Here is a 14,135-nt window from a genome sequence, read left to right as displayed (position 1 = left end):
AAGAACATGGTATATCTCTCCATTTATTTGTATCATCTTTAATTTCTTTCATCAGTGTCTTATAGTTTTCTGCATACAGGTCTTTTTTTCTCCTTAGGTAGGCTTATTCCCAGGTAGTTTATTCTTTTTGTTGCAATAGTAAATGGGAGTGTTTTCTTAATTTCTCTTTCGGATTTTTCGTCATTAGTGTATAGGAATGCAAGAGAGTTCTGTGCATAAATTTTGTATCCTGCTACTTTACCAAATTCATTGATTAGCTCTAGTAGTATTCTGGTAGCATCTTTAGGATTCTCTGTGTATAGTATCATGTCATCTGCAAACAGTGACAGTTTTACTTCTTTTCTGATTTGGATTCCTTTTATTTCTTTTTCTTCTCTGATTGCTGTGGCTAAAACTTCCAAAACTATGTTGAATAATAGTGGTGAGAGTAGGCAACCTTGTCTTGTTCCCGATCTTAGTGGAAATGGTTTCAGTTTTTCAACATTGAGAACGATGCTGGCTGTGGGTTTGTCATATATGGCCTTTATTATTTTGAGGTAAGTTCCCTCTATGCCTACTTTCTGGAGGGTTTTTATCATAAATGGGTGTTGAATTTGTCAGATGCTTTTTCTTCATCTACTGAAATGATCATATGATTTTTATCCTTCAGTTTGTAAATATGGTGTATCACATTGATTGATTTGCATATATTGAAGAATCCTTGCATTCCTGGGATAAACCCCACTTGATCATGGTTTATGATCCCTTTAATGTGCTGTTGGATTCTGTTTGCTAGTATTTTGTTGAGGATTTTTGCATCTATGTTCATCACTGATATTGGTCTGTAGTTTTCTTTTTTGTGACATTTTTGTCTGGTTTTGGTATCAGGGTGATGGTGACCTCATAGAATGAGTTTGGGAGTGTTCCTCCCTCTGCTATATGTTGGAAGAGTTTGAGAAGGATAGGTGTTAGCTCTTCTGTAAATGTTTGATAGAATTCGCCAGTGAAGCCATCTTGTCCTGGGCTTTTGTTCGTTGGAAGATTTTAAATCACAGTTTCAATTTCAGTTCTTTTTTTTTGCGGTACACGGGCCTCTCACTGTTGTGGCCTCTCCTATTGTGGAGCACAGGCTCTGGACGCGCAGCCTCAGCAGCCATGGCTCACGGGCCCAGCCGCTCCGCGGCATGTGGGATCTTCCTGGACTGGGGCACGAACCCGTGTCCCCTGCATCGGCAGGTGGACTCTCAACCACTGTGCCTCCAGGGAAGCCCGAGAGAGTCTATTCTTAATTCTTCATAATAGGGCACAGGTGAGAGCAGAATCAGAATAGCATTTTAAGACAAGTTGATGGAGGATGGAAATTGATGGAGAGGAGATAAATTGTTAGGTCAATCAGGAACAAGATGGGAGATACTAGGGATCCCAAGTTAGAGCCGTGAACACAGAGAAGGGAATGTGGGGACAGATGGCACAGCAAACACACAGTTACATTTTTTCCACTGTGTTCTTTTTTTATTAATACCACATCAATTTGAAGTTTTACAGGAACCAAGATTTGAGCTCCTTAGGTGCTGCTATACTTTCATGTTGCATGCACATATACGCACACAGTTTCACTAGTAATTTTTCACCTACAGATTTTTCTTAAAAAAAAAAAAATTCCCATGTGGCATAAAGATCTGTAGGTGCAGAGGCTTCCAGTGCAGAAAAAGTCCTTTGGAGGGAAGCCCAAAAAGATGATCAGTGATCAGTTAGTTATTAAGTCCACCAACACTGGGCAGGAGGACTTATAGAGGGAAAGGGCATGAGGACTCAAGGTGGAACCTCTAATTACTCCTTGATTCAGTGGGGAATTTTGTTGACCCAGAGAAAAGGAAGAGAATCCTAAAGTTCTCATGCATAAAACCTTCCCTCCCTTTTCCCACACACTCAGCTCCTTCCTTTAGAGGTCTTTTGGGGTTAGAAAGTTGTCCTCTGGCAGTGCAAATGCTTTTGGGAAAGCACCTGACATCTGGGACGAAATGGATGAGAGGTTAAGACAAATGTTCTCCCATTTTTAATTTTGCTAAAGACTCTGCTGACAGTTTGTGAGAGAAAATTCTAATTTTGAGTAGCTCTTATTATTACAAGGGTACTATCTTCATTTCCATATTTGCGCTAAATAATCAAGACCCAGTTCTTCTCTTTGCCATCCTTCCTCTTCCCTGGCAGCCGCAGACAAGAGGGTCGAGCTCTGCAGTTTTGGTGGGTATACAATCTACCCTGGACACCGGAGGGTCTACACCAGGACCTACTGGAAGGTTTTCCAACTTCATAATGCAAATTGCAAGTTGGCATTCCTTTCCAAGAGGAATCCTTGGCAGGTAAACTGGACTGTTCTCTCCAGAAGAAAGCACAAAAAGGGAGAGCTGAAGAAATTTTAAAAAGAACCCACAGTATAGTCAAATTCCAGAGGCCACCACGGGTGGTGGTGGCCTTGCTGATATAAGGGCTAAGAGGAATCAGAAAGGCTCAACTAGAACAACCTAACAGGGCTGCCAAGGAAGCAAAAGAGGGCTAAGAAAGCATCTAAAAATATAGCAAAGGCTGCTGCTAAGCCTGCCTCAAAGGCAGCACCTAAGAGAAATATTGTGAAGCCCATGAAGGTTTCTGCTTCCTGAGTTGGTGGAAAATGTCAAATTGCCAGATCAGATTTTTAAAATTAATTAATTATTATTTTTTAGATCAGATTTTAAAATAAAGATCTGACTCTAAAAAAGGGATTCCGTTCTTAAAACAAGGCAAACATATTCGCATCTTTCCCTTTCCTCTATACTCATTTCCTCTCATCCCTGCTTTTTTTTTTTCCCCCAACAAATTTGTTCAGAGCCTTCTAGAAGTTAGCCATCAGCTGGATCTTCCCTGGTCCCAAATATCTAGACATGATTGTCTTGAACTCCATTCTATGCCCCATGGGAGCGCAAAGCCCACCCTCAGATAACCACGTTCCCAGGAAGCTTAGAGTTTGTTGTGATCTGAGCTCCTGTTTGTCCTGAGTTCACAGGTTGATGAATCACCTGGCAAAATTCTAGGTGCCGCCCCTTCTTCCTGCTGAAACCTTCACTCCAAGCATGTGATACAGGACTTCCTGAAGACTTAAGGGGACAGAGGGAGGGTTTACAATGCAGTAAGGCAATATCTTCAAATCTACTGTCATCCAGCCTTATCACTAACAGTGACTTTCCACTGTCCCAGCACAGACACCCAGTAACGCCACCTTCCTGCTCTCTTCCTCATGCCTCTTAAATTCTTCTCTTTGCTTTCTGAGAAGGTACCCAGGCCCCAGGTCCCAGGCTAATGGGGTATTTGAGAGCTCAACAGCACAGTAGGGGATCTCTATTTAACAGAATCCAGCCTTGGTAAATGGAAATTTGTGGTTGTAAATAGCAGGTTTCCTCCTCCCCCGACTCCCATTACTCTCTGTCTCTACTACTGCATGTTATCTTCCCTTTAGGAGATTTTAATCACTTGGGAATAACACCTAATAAAGATATGTACAAAGTGCTGAAAGGACATCAAGAAAGGAAAGACTTGCATGCAAAGGGACCTGTGGGGATTAAGGGAAAGCTTTATGAATAGTCCATGCATGCCTGCATGCATGCATGCATGCATCCATCCATCCTCCCACCCATCCATCCATCCATCCATCCATCTATCCATCTAACATTGACTGAGTGCCAGCTTAAGTGCCAGATACTGCTCTAGCCATTGGAGATATAGTCATGAACAAGACAGCAAGGGCTCTGCCCTATCAGGGTTTATATTCTAGTTGGGGGCTATGAATTTTGATTCATGTTTTGCAGGAAGAAGCAGCATTCACTGCGTAGGTAAGGGAGTCAAGACTTTTCCAGCAGAGAGAACAGGATACATAAAGCCATAAAGGCAAGAAAGAAAATGAAATATAATTAAAGCACTAGGAAACTTAATATGCTTGGCTCATAGGATATGCAGTGGGAAGGCAAAGATGGAGGCAGGGCCAGGCATGCATACAGCTAGGAGTTTGGATATTATCTGGTGGCAAAGGGAAGGTTTGATCAATTGTACAATGTCCCTGTCTTTCTTTTTCCTGCTGCTGTGCCCTCTTCTCATCTCTATTCCAGTCAGCATGTGTGCTTGTCATTCCCACCAAATGAGTCCATAGAGATAGGGGCACTGATTTACTTGAGCAGACATGTGTCAACATTATTTTGAAGAAAAGGCACCAGACCCATTATATACACTCAAATAATGTAATTAGGACTAGTTTGAAAGCAGCAAACCTCAAGCTTTCTTAATTCAGTCCTGACTGCTTCAGCCCACTCTGCTTCTCAGCCTGTCTTCTGAACTAATTTCTACTTCTCCATCTCTCCACTCGTCAGCTCCTTTTCCCCAACACACACACACACACACACACACACACACACACACTTCAGTCATCTTAGGCTCTCCCCTGTTGTCTTGACTCTTGTCATGGCAAGCCATGACAGTCACTGGATTTCCACAGCAAGGAAGGGGTAAATTCTTAGACACCATCTCCCTTAATGTGGGTGAAGGTACTATAATAAAAACATGTTTCAATCCTAATCTCTTCACATCTTTGTTGGATTCATGCAATTCTAAAGGCAAGGTCCGGATGGGATCTTAGAGACCGTCTAGTGAAATCTAGTTCCTTCATTTTAGAAAAAAACAGATCAGGGGAATTTATCTCAAGCTAACAAGACTCTGGAGCTGAAAGCAACAGAGGCACATCTTGGTTCCCTACTCTGATGGGGGATATGCATGTGTGTGCGTGTGTGTGTGTATGTACGTGTGTGTGTTGGAGAAGAGTGTGTGGTAGGAGACCCTGGTCCATGCAGGCAAGTGGAAAATGTAAGATGCAATCCCAGCAGCCATACAGCCAGGCTTTATGGATGTTAGAACGTTCTAAGGTTCTGCAGGGGTTGATACAGCACAGAAACCAGGCATCGGGCCACATACCCAGAATTAAGGAATTCTTAGTTCCACCCAAGTGTTACACCTGGTGACAGCCTCGCTCCTCTTATCTCTGCCTCTGCTATTCCTGCTACTTCTGCTGCCACAGGTTAATAACTTGAGAAGAAAAAAACCAACCCGTCTGTCTTCTTTATAGCTCATGCTGACTCTTGGCCTCCCCTGATTGTGGTTTCTGCTTGCTGGGTCTCTGTGGATCATTGGCTTTTGCCCATTGCTAAGTCTTCCTCTTAGTCTAGCCTTTAAAGTTTCCAAGAGGGAGTTCCCTGGTGGCCAAGTTGTTAGGATTCCGGGCTTTCACTACCGTGGCCTGGGTTCAGTCCCTGGTCAGGAACTGAGATCCTGTAAGCTGCATGGCGCTGCCAAAAAAAAAAAAAAAGTTCCCGAGAGAGGGGCTGATTGGTTCGTTTAGTTTCCTCCTCCTTTATCTCCTTCCTTCCTGCCTTCCTTCCTCCCTCCCTCCCTTCCTTTATTTTTGGCTGCGTTGGGTCTTTGTTGCTGAGTGTGGGCTTTCTCTAGTTGCGGCGAGTGGGGGCTACTCTCCATTGCTGTGCGCAGACTTCTCACTGTGGTGGCTTCTCTTGTTGCGGAGCATGGGCTCTAGGCATGTGGGCTTCCGTAGTTGTGGCACAAGGGCTCAGTAGTTGTGGCTCGTGGGCTTAGCTGCTCCGCAGCATGTGGGATCTTCCTGGACCAGGGATGGAACCCGTGTCCCCTGCATTGGCAGGCGGATTCTTAACCACTGCATCACCAGGGAAGTCCCCCTTTAGTTTCATAGTTATTCTTTGTGGACAATATTCTTGTGTCAGATCTTCTCGAAGACTGCCACCTGGCCTGGGGGTCAGCTGTCCTGGGACTCATCGCCTGTGCCCAGGGTGACAGTAATTTGCTTTTGTTAGACAGGACTGTGCTGGTGGCAGTGTTGAACCCCCTCTCCAAGCAGCCTCTCCCATAACTATTAGTGGCTGAGGTAGGGCTCAAATCCAGGTGTTCAGACTCCTTGCTCCGTGCCCTTCTCATCATGCCAAACTCACCTGGTTCTCACTGGTCCTGTGTATTTCTTCCTCACCAGCTCCCGCCCCTCGTGGCATCCACTCTCCCATAGAGCAGCACCCAGGGTCAGATCCTGGAATTATAGAAAAAGATGTGATAAACTAATTCTAACTGAGAATGGCTTAGTCTATATCCTGGGTATTTACATTTTAATGATGCCTTAAGCCGAACAAATTACCCTCTAATGCGGCACTTCATACTGTGCTAGAAGGAAAGAAAGATTTGGGAGGGAGCACATTTCCCAGGGCTACTCCAATTACCATACAAACAACAACTTATTCTGTGTGCCAGTAAATATAGCTTCCAGCCTCTTTTACATATATTATCTCCCCGGTCACCACTTTTATTTCACTGATGAAGATTAAGAAATGAATAACTTTTCTGGGCATAAGCCAGATTAAGGATGTTGAGATGGGCACAAATAAGCACATTTTATGCTCTAAAAGAGGCTCAGAAGTCACAAGGTGAAGGATGGGAAGGTCCTTTTATGAGGGAAAAAGTTTCTAATTTAAGAATTCTCTAACTTTCCATTACCCATTGCACTCTCCTGCAGGGGAGAGGTAAGTTGTCATTCACGGACCTGAAGTTAATTCTCTCGTATTCCTGTAGAGTTATTGAAACGGAGCAGGACCCTGTGCAGCTCCCGGGTACAAATCCTTTCCGTGTCGCCCGTTTCTTGTTTGTAGGAAATAGGCTTCATTCAGCCTCTGTGACCTTCCCTGAGTTCCAAAGGGCAGATTTGAACAGTTGCTGATCAGAGAAGAGAGGGGATGCAGAAACAAGGGAGGAGCAGTCAAGAAACAACAGTGCAGCCTTGGGGCAGGGTCCTGGTTCCTCCTCAAGGAATAGACATAACAATATCTTTGAGTCCCTCTGCAGAACCAAGGCCCCCACCCAGATGGAGGATGGCAACTTTAGGCTGAGCACAAGATTCCTGGAGCAGCTCCCCACTACCTCACCACCAACCCATCAGAAGAAAGTCACACACCCTGCAGCCCTCACCCCAAATCTTGCCTATAAAAACCTCTTCCCCCAGACCAGTGGGGAGTTTGGGGGTTTTGAGCATGAGTCACCCATTCTCCTTGCTTGGCCCTGCACTAAACCTTTCTCTGCTCCAGACTCTGACTTTTTGGTTTGTTTGGCCTCACTGTGTGTCGGGGACATGAACTTTGTTCGGTAACATTATTGTTTAATCAACAAATATTATTATAGTGCCTATTAGGGACTGGGTGATATTTTTAAAATGCAAGTTACATATCCACTGTAAATATTTTTATTTTTACATTCATTTTACCTTATTGTTTTCAAACCCAAGTCCATGTGCCTGATACATGATAAGGCCGAACAAACAGAAACGGAGTTTTGGGGCAGAGAAAGGTTTTTTGCTGGGCCAAGCAGAAGAACAGGTGGCTCATATTCAAAAGACACAAACTCCCCAATGGCTTTTAGAGAATACTTTTAAAAAAATTTATTTATTTTTGGCTGTGTTGGGTCATCATTGCTGTGCACGGGCTTTCTCTAGTTGCGGCGAGTGGGGGCTACTCTTCGTTGCGGTACATGGGCTTCTCATTGGGGTGGCTTCTCTTGTTGTGGAGCACGGGTTCTAGGTGCGCAGGCTTCATTAGTTGTGGCACATGGGCTCAGTAGTTGTGGCTCTCAGGGTCTAGAGCACAGGCTCAGTAGTTGTGGTGCATGGGCTTAGTTGCTCTGCAGCATGTGGGATCTTCCTGGACCAGGGCTCAAACCCATGTCCCCTGCATTGGCAGGCAGATTCTTAACCACTGCACCACCAAGGAAGCTCTGGGAATAGTTTTTAAAGGAAACATTTGGGGTGAAGGCTGCAGCGGGGCATGACTTTCTTCTGACTGGTTGGTGGGAGGTAATGGTGGTTACCGGGAATCTCAGTCATCAACCTTCTGCTTCCAAATGGTATGGGATCTTTGCAGGTAGTTAGTGTCCTTCACCTGGGTGGGGGCCTTAGTTCCTGCAGAACAACTCAAAGATACAGTATCAGATTGTTATGGATATCCCTTGAGGAGGAACTAGGACTCAGGTTTTATCGGTTTTATGTTACACTATTGTTTCTTGACTGCTTTTCCTCAGTCTCTGCATTCACTCCTTCTATAATTAACAATTGCTTGAATTTGCTCTCTGGAACCCAGGGAAGGCCTAGGGGAATAAAGCCTTTTTCCAGAAACAAGAACTGGGGGACATGGGAAGGCTTTTGTACCCAGGAGGGCTCCACAAGGTCTTGCTTGGTTTCAATACCTCAAATAAAATTGAGGATGTGTGTATGTATATGCATATATGTACAATATTCTTAACTAATATTTACATTAATTTCATGTTATATTACAAAGATTTTTACATAACTAAACATATGGAAACACATTATTCTCAAAACATCTTATTGTAATAACTACATACTATTCCATTATTTTAATATATAGTATAATTTAAATATATCCCTCCTGGTGGATATTTAGGTTGTTTTCAAATTTTCACTATTGCAATGATGCTATAAGTCTCCTACATAAATTCTTGTTTGCATTGATGATTATTCCTTAGGATAGATTCCCAGATTGGGAAATAGTGAAAGAGCATGATGATGTTTAAGGCAAAAAAAGCTATCTTTGAGGCTGAGTTGTAAAGAAGCTGCAGTGTCAGACAAGGGAACAAGGCCAGGAACCCCTTTCCAAGTACAGAGAAATGCCTTTGAGTGAACATTTAGTTTCCTCCATCAAGGGAAGGGAGCCTGCTTTGAGGCGTGGCTTGCATTTTGTCCTCCATCTTCCTGTTGGAGAATTGTACAGCCCGAGCTTGGAGGGCAAGTAAGTCCTTTAATCATTGACAACCTCTCTCAGCTTAAACCGTACTCTCCTTTCAATGGACTTTGCTGAGAATAACGTCCAGTGGACTGTCGGGGCTCACAGCATCTGGCCCCCCACCACCCTGTTGGCCATCTTCGGCATTCTCCCCTTCCTTCTGTGCCTTGAAGGGGCCAAGTTCTTTAAAGGCTTTAGTCCATCCTTTTCTCTCTGTCTGGAATATTCTTCTCCACACTCTTTATGTGCTCTTGCTCTTTTTCTTCCTTTGGGACTCAGTTTTGTTTTGTTTTGTGGTACGCGGGCCTCTCACTGTTGTGGCCTCTCCCATTGCGGAGCGCAGGCTCCGGACGCGCAGGCTCAGCGGCCATGGCTCACGGGCCCAGCCGCTCCGCGGCATGTGGGATCTTCCCAGACCGGGGCACGAACCCGTGTCCCTTGCATCGGCAGAAGGACTCTCAACCACTGCGCCACCAGAGAAGCCCTGGGACTCAGTTTTAAGCATACCTCCTCAGAGAGTTCTTGCCCATGTCACTCAGAATGTTGCTACTTTGTAGAACTTATTAAAACTTCTAATTATTTTACTTAATTCTCTTTTTACTTGTTTTTTACCCTCTGCTTCCCACCTGTGATGGGAGAGTAGGTTCTCTGGAATCCCTGGAGCCTCTCGCAGTGACTGGCATGTAGTAGGCATTCTATAACTATTTACTGTTGAATTTCTGGAGAGTTTGGCCGGTTGTGACAGGGGGACAAAGTGTACAGTAAGATGAGATGTGGACTCCAGAGCCACATTTGGACAGCAGGGACCTGGGCACCAGGTCCAAGGTTGAGTTGATCTGCATTACCTGCCATGGTAGCTGCATAATTTTCTTTTCTCCTTTTTTTTTTCTTTTTTATTGGGGTAGAGTTGTGTTACAATGTTGTGTTAGTTTCTACTGTACAGCAAAGTGGAATTCCCTGTGCTATACAGCAGGTTCTTATTAGTTATCCATTTTATGCATATTAGTGTATATATGTCAATCCCAGTCTCCCAATTCATCACCCCCCTCCCACCTTCCCTCGTTGGTGGTAGCTGAATAATTAATAAAAGATGTCCATGTCCGCATTCCTGGAACATGTGACTATCTCAGAATGAAATACTGAGGTTTGCTTGGCCAAGCAGCCAGCCAAGCAACCAACCCCAAGGTTGGGGTAGTTATGATCTGGGTTCAAAAACTAGAACACCACCTATGCAGAGTCCAACTCAGCAGAAATCTGAACTACAGTAGTCACAGCACCCACTGAGGCCCCAGGTAAACCAAGATAAGACCAGATACTGAAGCCAAAGGTGAGTGTAAGCCTGAATGGACCTCAAGATATACCCTGTTTGTGGGAGTTGAGTACAGAAAGTATGCAATTGAAACAACATGGACTGTGATATTACACTTTGGTTGGAATCTTGACTTAGCCCCTTCCTAAGTAAAACAGCCAGGTAACCTCAGGCAGTCCTTTAACCTAGCTGAGATTTAGTTTTCTCATCGATAAAATGTCAGTCAAAACACCTACTATACAGGATAGTTGTGAAGATTAGAAATTCCATTTATGGCCTGCCCAGGACATAGTAGGTTTGCAAATGGTGATTATTATTATTACTGGAGTGTCTTCCAGGGACCCATTGCCAGAGTCATGGATCAGGGACTAGGGCTCTATCTTAGCTTGGTTCTAATGGATGGGGTGTTTTCCCCCCACCCCAAATCTCCAAAAGGGAAGCAGATATAAGAAAGGGATATACTAAGGGATCAGATTCTTTTCCCCACTGGCTCCCCTACTTCCAATCTCAAACCCTGTTTAGCACAATTTGGCAAACCATGAGACAGGAAATATGTGCATTTCTCTACCTGGTAGACAGCCTATAAAACCTCTGTCCAATAAGTTAACTTTCAATCTCATTTTCTTCATCTCTCAAATAAGGGTAATAATAGTATCTTCCGTGGAGGGTTATTATAGATAGGAAGTTTAAATAATGCATATAAAACACTTATCAAGGAACCCAGTATATGGCAAGAGCTCAGTAAATATTAACTGTTGCTGAGGTTGGTGGCAGTGAAGGTAAGCCTGAAGATGCTAATGGTGAGGATGGTGAGAAGGATGAGGATGAGGATGAGGATGATGATGATGATGCAATGATAGTGGCTTCCTGATTAAATTCAGGGGACACCCTGGGACTTGACAGTTCTCACACAGCCTTAGGGCAGAACTCTTTTTGGAGGGAGGATGCTTAAAACGACACAAATTTCTTCTCTTACAATGGTGCAGTCAGAATTTTTAAATCAGTCTCACTGAGCTAAAGTCAAGGTGTCAGCATGGTTGGTTCCTCCTAGAAGCTCTAGGGGAGAATCCATTTCCTTGTGTTTTTTAGCATCTAGAAGCCACCTACACTCCTGCGCTCATGGCCTTCGTTCGTCTTCACAGCGCATCACTCTAACCTCTGCTTCTGCCGTCACACTTCCTCCTCGATCCTTTGACCTTTTTACCTCCCTCTTCTAAAAACCCTTGTGACCACATTTATGACTCACCAGACAACCCCGAGTAATCTCCCCCCATCTCAAGATCCTTAACTTCATCACATCTGTAGAGTTTCTTTTGCCTTATGAGGTAACCGTCACAGGTTCTGGGACTTAAGATGTGGCTTTGGGTGGGGTGGAGAGGCTCCTCCCACCTACCTCCAATCACCTGCCGTCTGTCCCCATGTCCTCACTTCCTCGGCGTAGATTCCAGGACCCATCTCTGTGAGGCCCCCATGGCAGGCACCCTCCACACCCTGCCTTTCCCTTCTGTTGTAAGCTACAACTTTACCCAGGCCTCCATGTGCCTGCATCCAAGCAGCTCGACCAGTCTGGAGAAAAACACAACCGTGCTAGCGGGTTCCACCTTACGTTTTTTGCCCCAGGTCTGAAGCAGGCCCTCAGCATTACAGCAGACAGCTTGCCACAGACCAGGGCACAGACAGGTAAGGGAGAGGTAGAATGTATCATTTTGAGATAATAAAGTCCAAGGGAAAAAAGATAGCAAAGGTTAAATGGGGATAAGGCAATCTCATTTGGATTCACAAATGAATTGTGAGAACCATTTGCCCTGAGTGGGAAGAGTTTTTATGCAAAGCCCTCTGGGTGATGGAATTCTAAGGCAGAGGGAAAGTTATGTGGCCAATGCAGAAAAGGGGAATCTTTCCAGGTCTGCTAAGAAGCTAGAGGAAAAGGTTGTGTAAGTACAGGGCTTAAATTCTTATCAGGGAGAAAGAACACGATAACGTAAACACATAAAGATAAAATACAATGCCAGGTAGAGAAAAGTGCTGATAAAAATAAAGCAGGGAAGAGTACGGAAAATAACAAGGATTGTTATTTTAGAACGAGGAGTTGGAGTAATGACCTATATGGGGAAAGAAGCTAAAAAAAGAGGGGATATATATATATACATGTAACTGATTCACTTTGCTGTACAACAGAAACTACATAACATTGTAAATCACCTATACTCCAATAAAAATAAAAAAAAAAAAAAGAAAGAGGAGTTAGAGAGGGCTTCTCTGAGGAGGGGCATGTGAGCAGTGAGGGAGGAGGAAAGAGATAGGCGGGGGCGGAGGGGAGGAAGTGCAAAAGCCCTGGGGCAGGATCTGGGTAGTGAGTTTGAGACCCTGCCGGGAGGTGGGTGTGGCTGGAGAGGAGTGAGCATGGAAAGGACTGGTAGGTGAAAGTGGACAGGTTTCCAGGGGTTGTACCCTGGAGGGTCTTAGAGGACCTTCTGTCTTTGCTTGGCTGCTCCTCTGGTGGGGGAGACAGATGCCCCTCTCCTCATCTGAATGGCACAGCTAAGCTGCCTTCAGGAAAGCCCTCCTCATGTGTCATCTCTGCTGAGAAGCCCTCCTGTATCCCCTGAAGGTGTAACTGATCATGGCCGTTTGCATCCTTCTGTGGTCCTGAGAGTCCCCACCTCGGGCAAGTCTTTATTTCTCAAGATCCCAGCCTCTGTATTGGACCAGCTCAATCCTCCTGCGGGAGTCGAAAGGAACCATCCCTTCCCAAGCCCTGATACCCAAGTCATCACCCCATGACAGCCTCTTTCAGAGGATTTGCTTCTTCCTCTTATATTTGGAAAGATATTTGGCTTTCTTCTCCATTGTCTGGCTTGGTTTACTTCACCTACTGTTGCTTTTGTTCCATGATTAGCATCTTGGACATAGGGGATGAAGAAGGACTCCAAAGGGTAAGTAGAGTCAGGGGGAGGTGGGAGAAAGCTTGGAAGGTGAAGCTGAGGACATGTGATTCAAGGAAGGATAAAGAAACAAAACAGAGCAAAGAAGGGGAGTCCGACACCCCTGGGAATCAGCTTCCACACCACTGCTGCTCGCATCTTCTGCCTGGTCCAGGGGCCAGGGGGGACGTCCTTGACTGTCCTTACCAGGTGGCTCAGCTCTGCCTGCTCTTGCAGCTGAAATGGCAGAGGGTTGGGGAGCTCATCTTTGAGGACGTGGAGGATGAAAAATGGGCCACAGGTTTTAAATCTGGTCATTACACTGGTCAAAATTGAGGACTGAAAAGGCAAAACCCAATATTAACAACAACATAATTACAAAAACCAAATGTAATTTTTTTTTTTTTTTGGCCTTGCTGCGCAGCTTTTGGGATCTTAGTTCCCCAAGAAGGGATTGAACCTGGGCACTGGTGGTGAAAGCATGGAGACCTAACTACTGGACCGCCAGGGAACTCCCCGAATGTAATTTTTGAGACAAATCTCACCACTCCGGTTTATTGTACAAAATAATCCAAAGAGTAGGCCAGCTAGGCAAGCCTGGGTTCAAGTCTTGATTCTGAAACTTCACACCTGTGTAACTTAGGTATCTAAGTACATTGTAAGATGTAAGTACAGGGCTTAAATTCTTATCAGGGAGACAGAACACGATAACGTAAACACATAAAGATAAAATACAATGCCGGGTAAAGAAAAATGCTGATAAAAATAAAACAGGGAAGAGTACGGAAAATAGCAAGGATTGCTATTTTAGAAAGAGGAGTTGGAGTAATGACCTATATGGGGAAAGAAGATTTACTTCTTACAATGTAAGAAGTTACATTTCTTCACACTTGAGTTTTTCTCGTGTGTAAATGTGGATAAAACTATCCAGCTCACAAATGCACAAATTAACAAATGAGATCTACCTAGCAAGTTGCCTAGCCTGTAGTTAGCACTCTTTCTCTTTCCTTTCTAGCTTTCCCTCCCTCGGTCCCTCCC

The sequence above is a fragment of the Mesoplodon mirus genome (assembly GCF_964341445.2).
Source record: "Mesoplodon mirus genome assembly, chromosome: 12".
Taxonomy (NCBI): Eukaryota; Metazoa; Chordata; class Mammalia; order Artiodactyla; family Ziphiidae; genus Mesoplodon; species Mesoplodon mirus.
Note: the sequence above shows the minus strand (reverse complement) of the source record.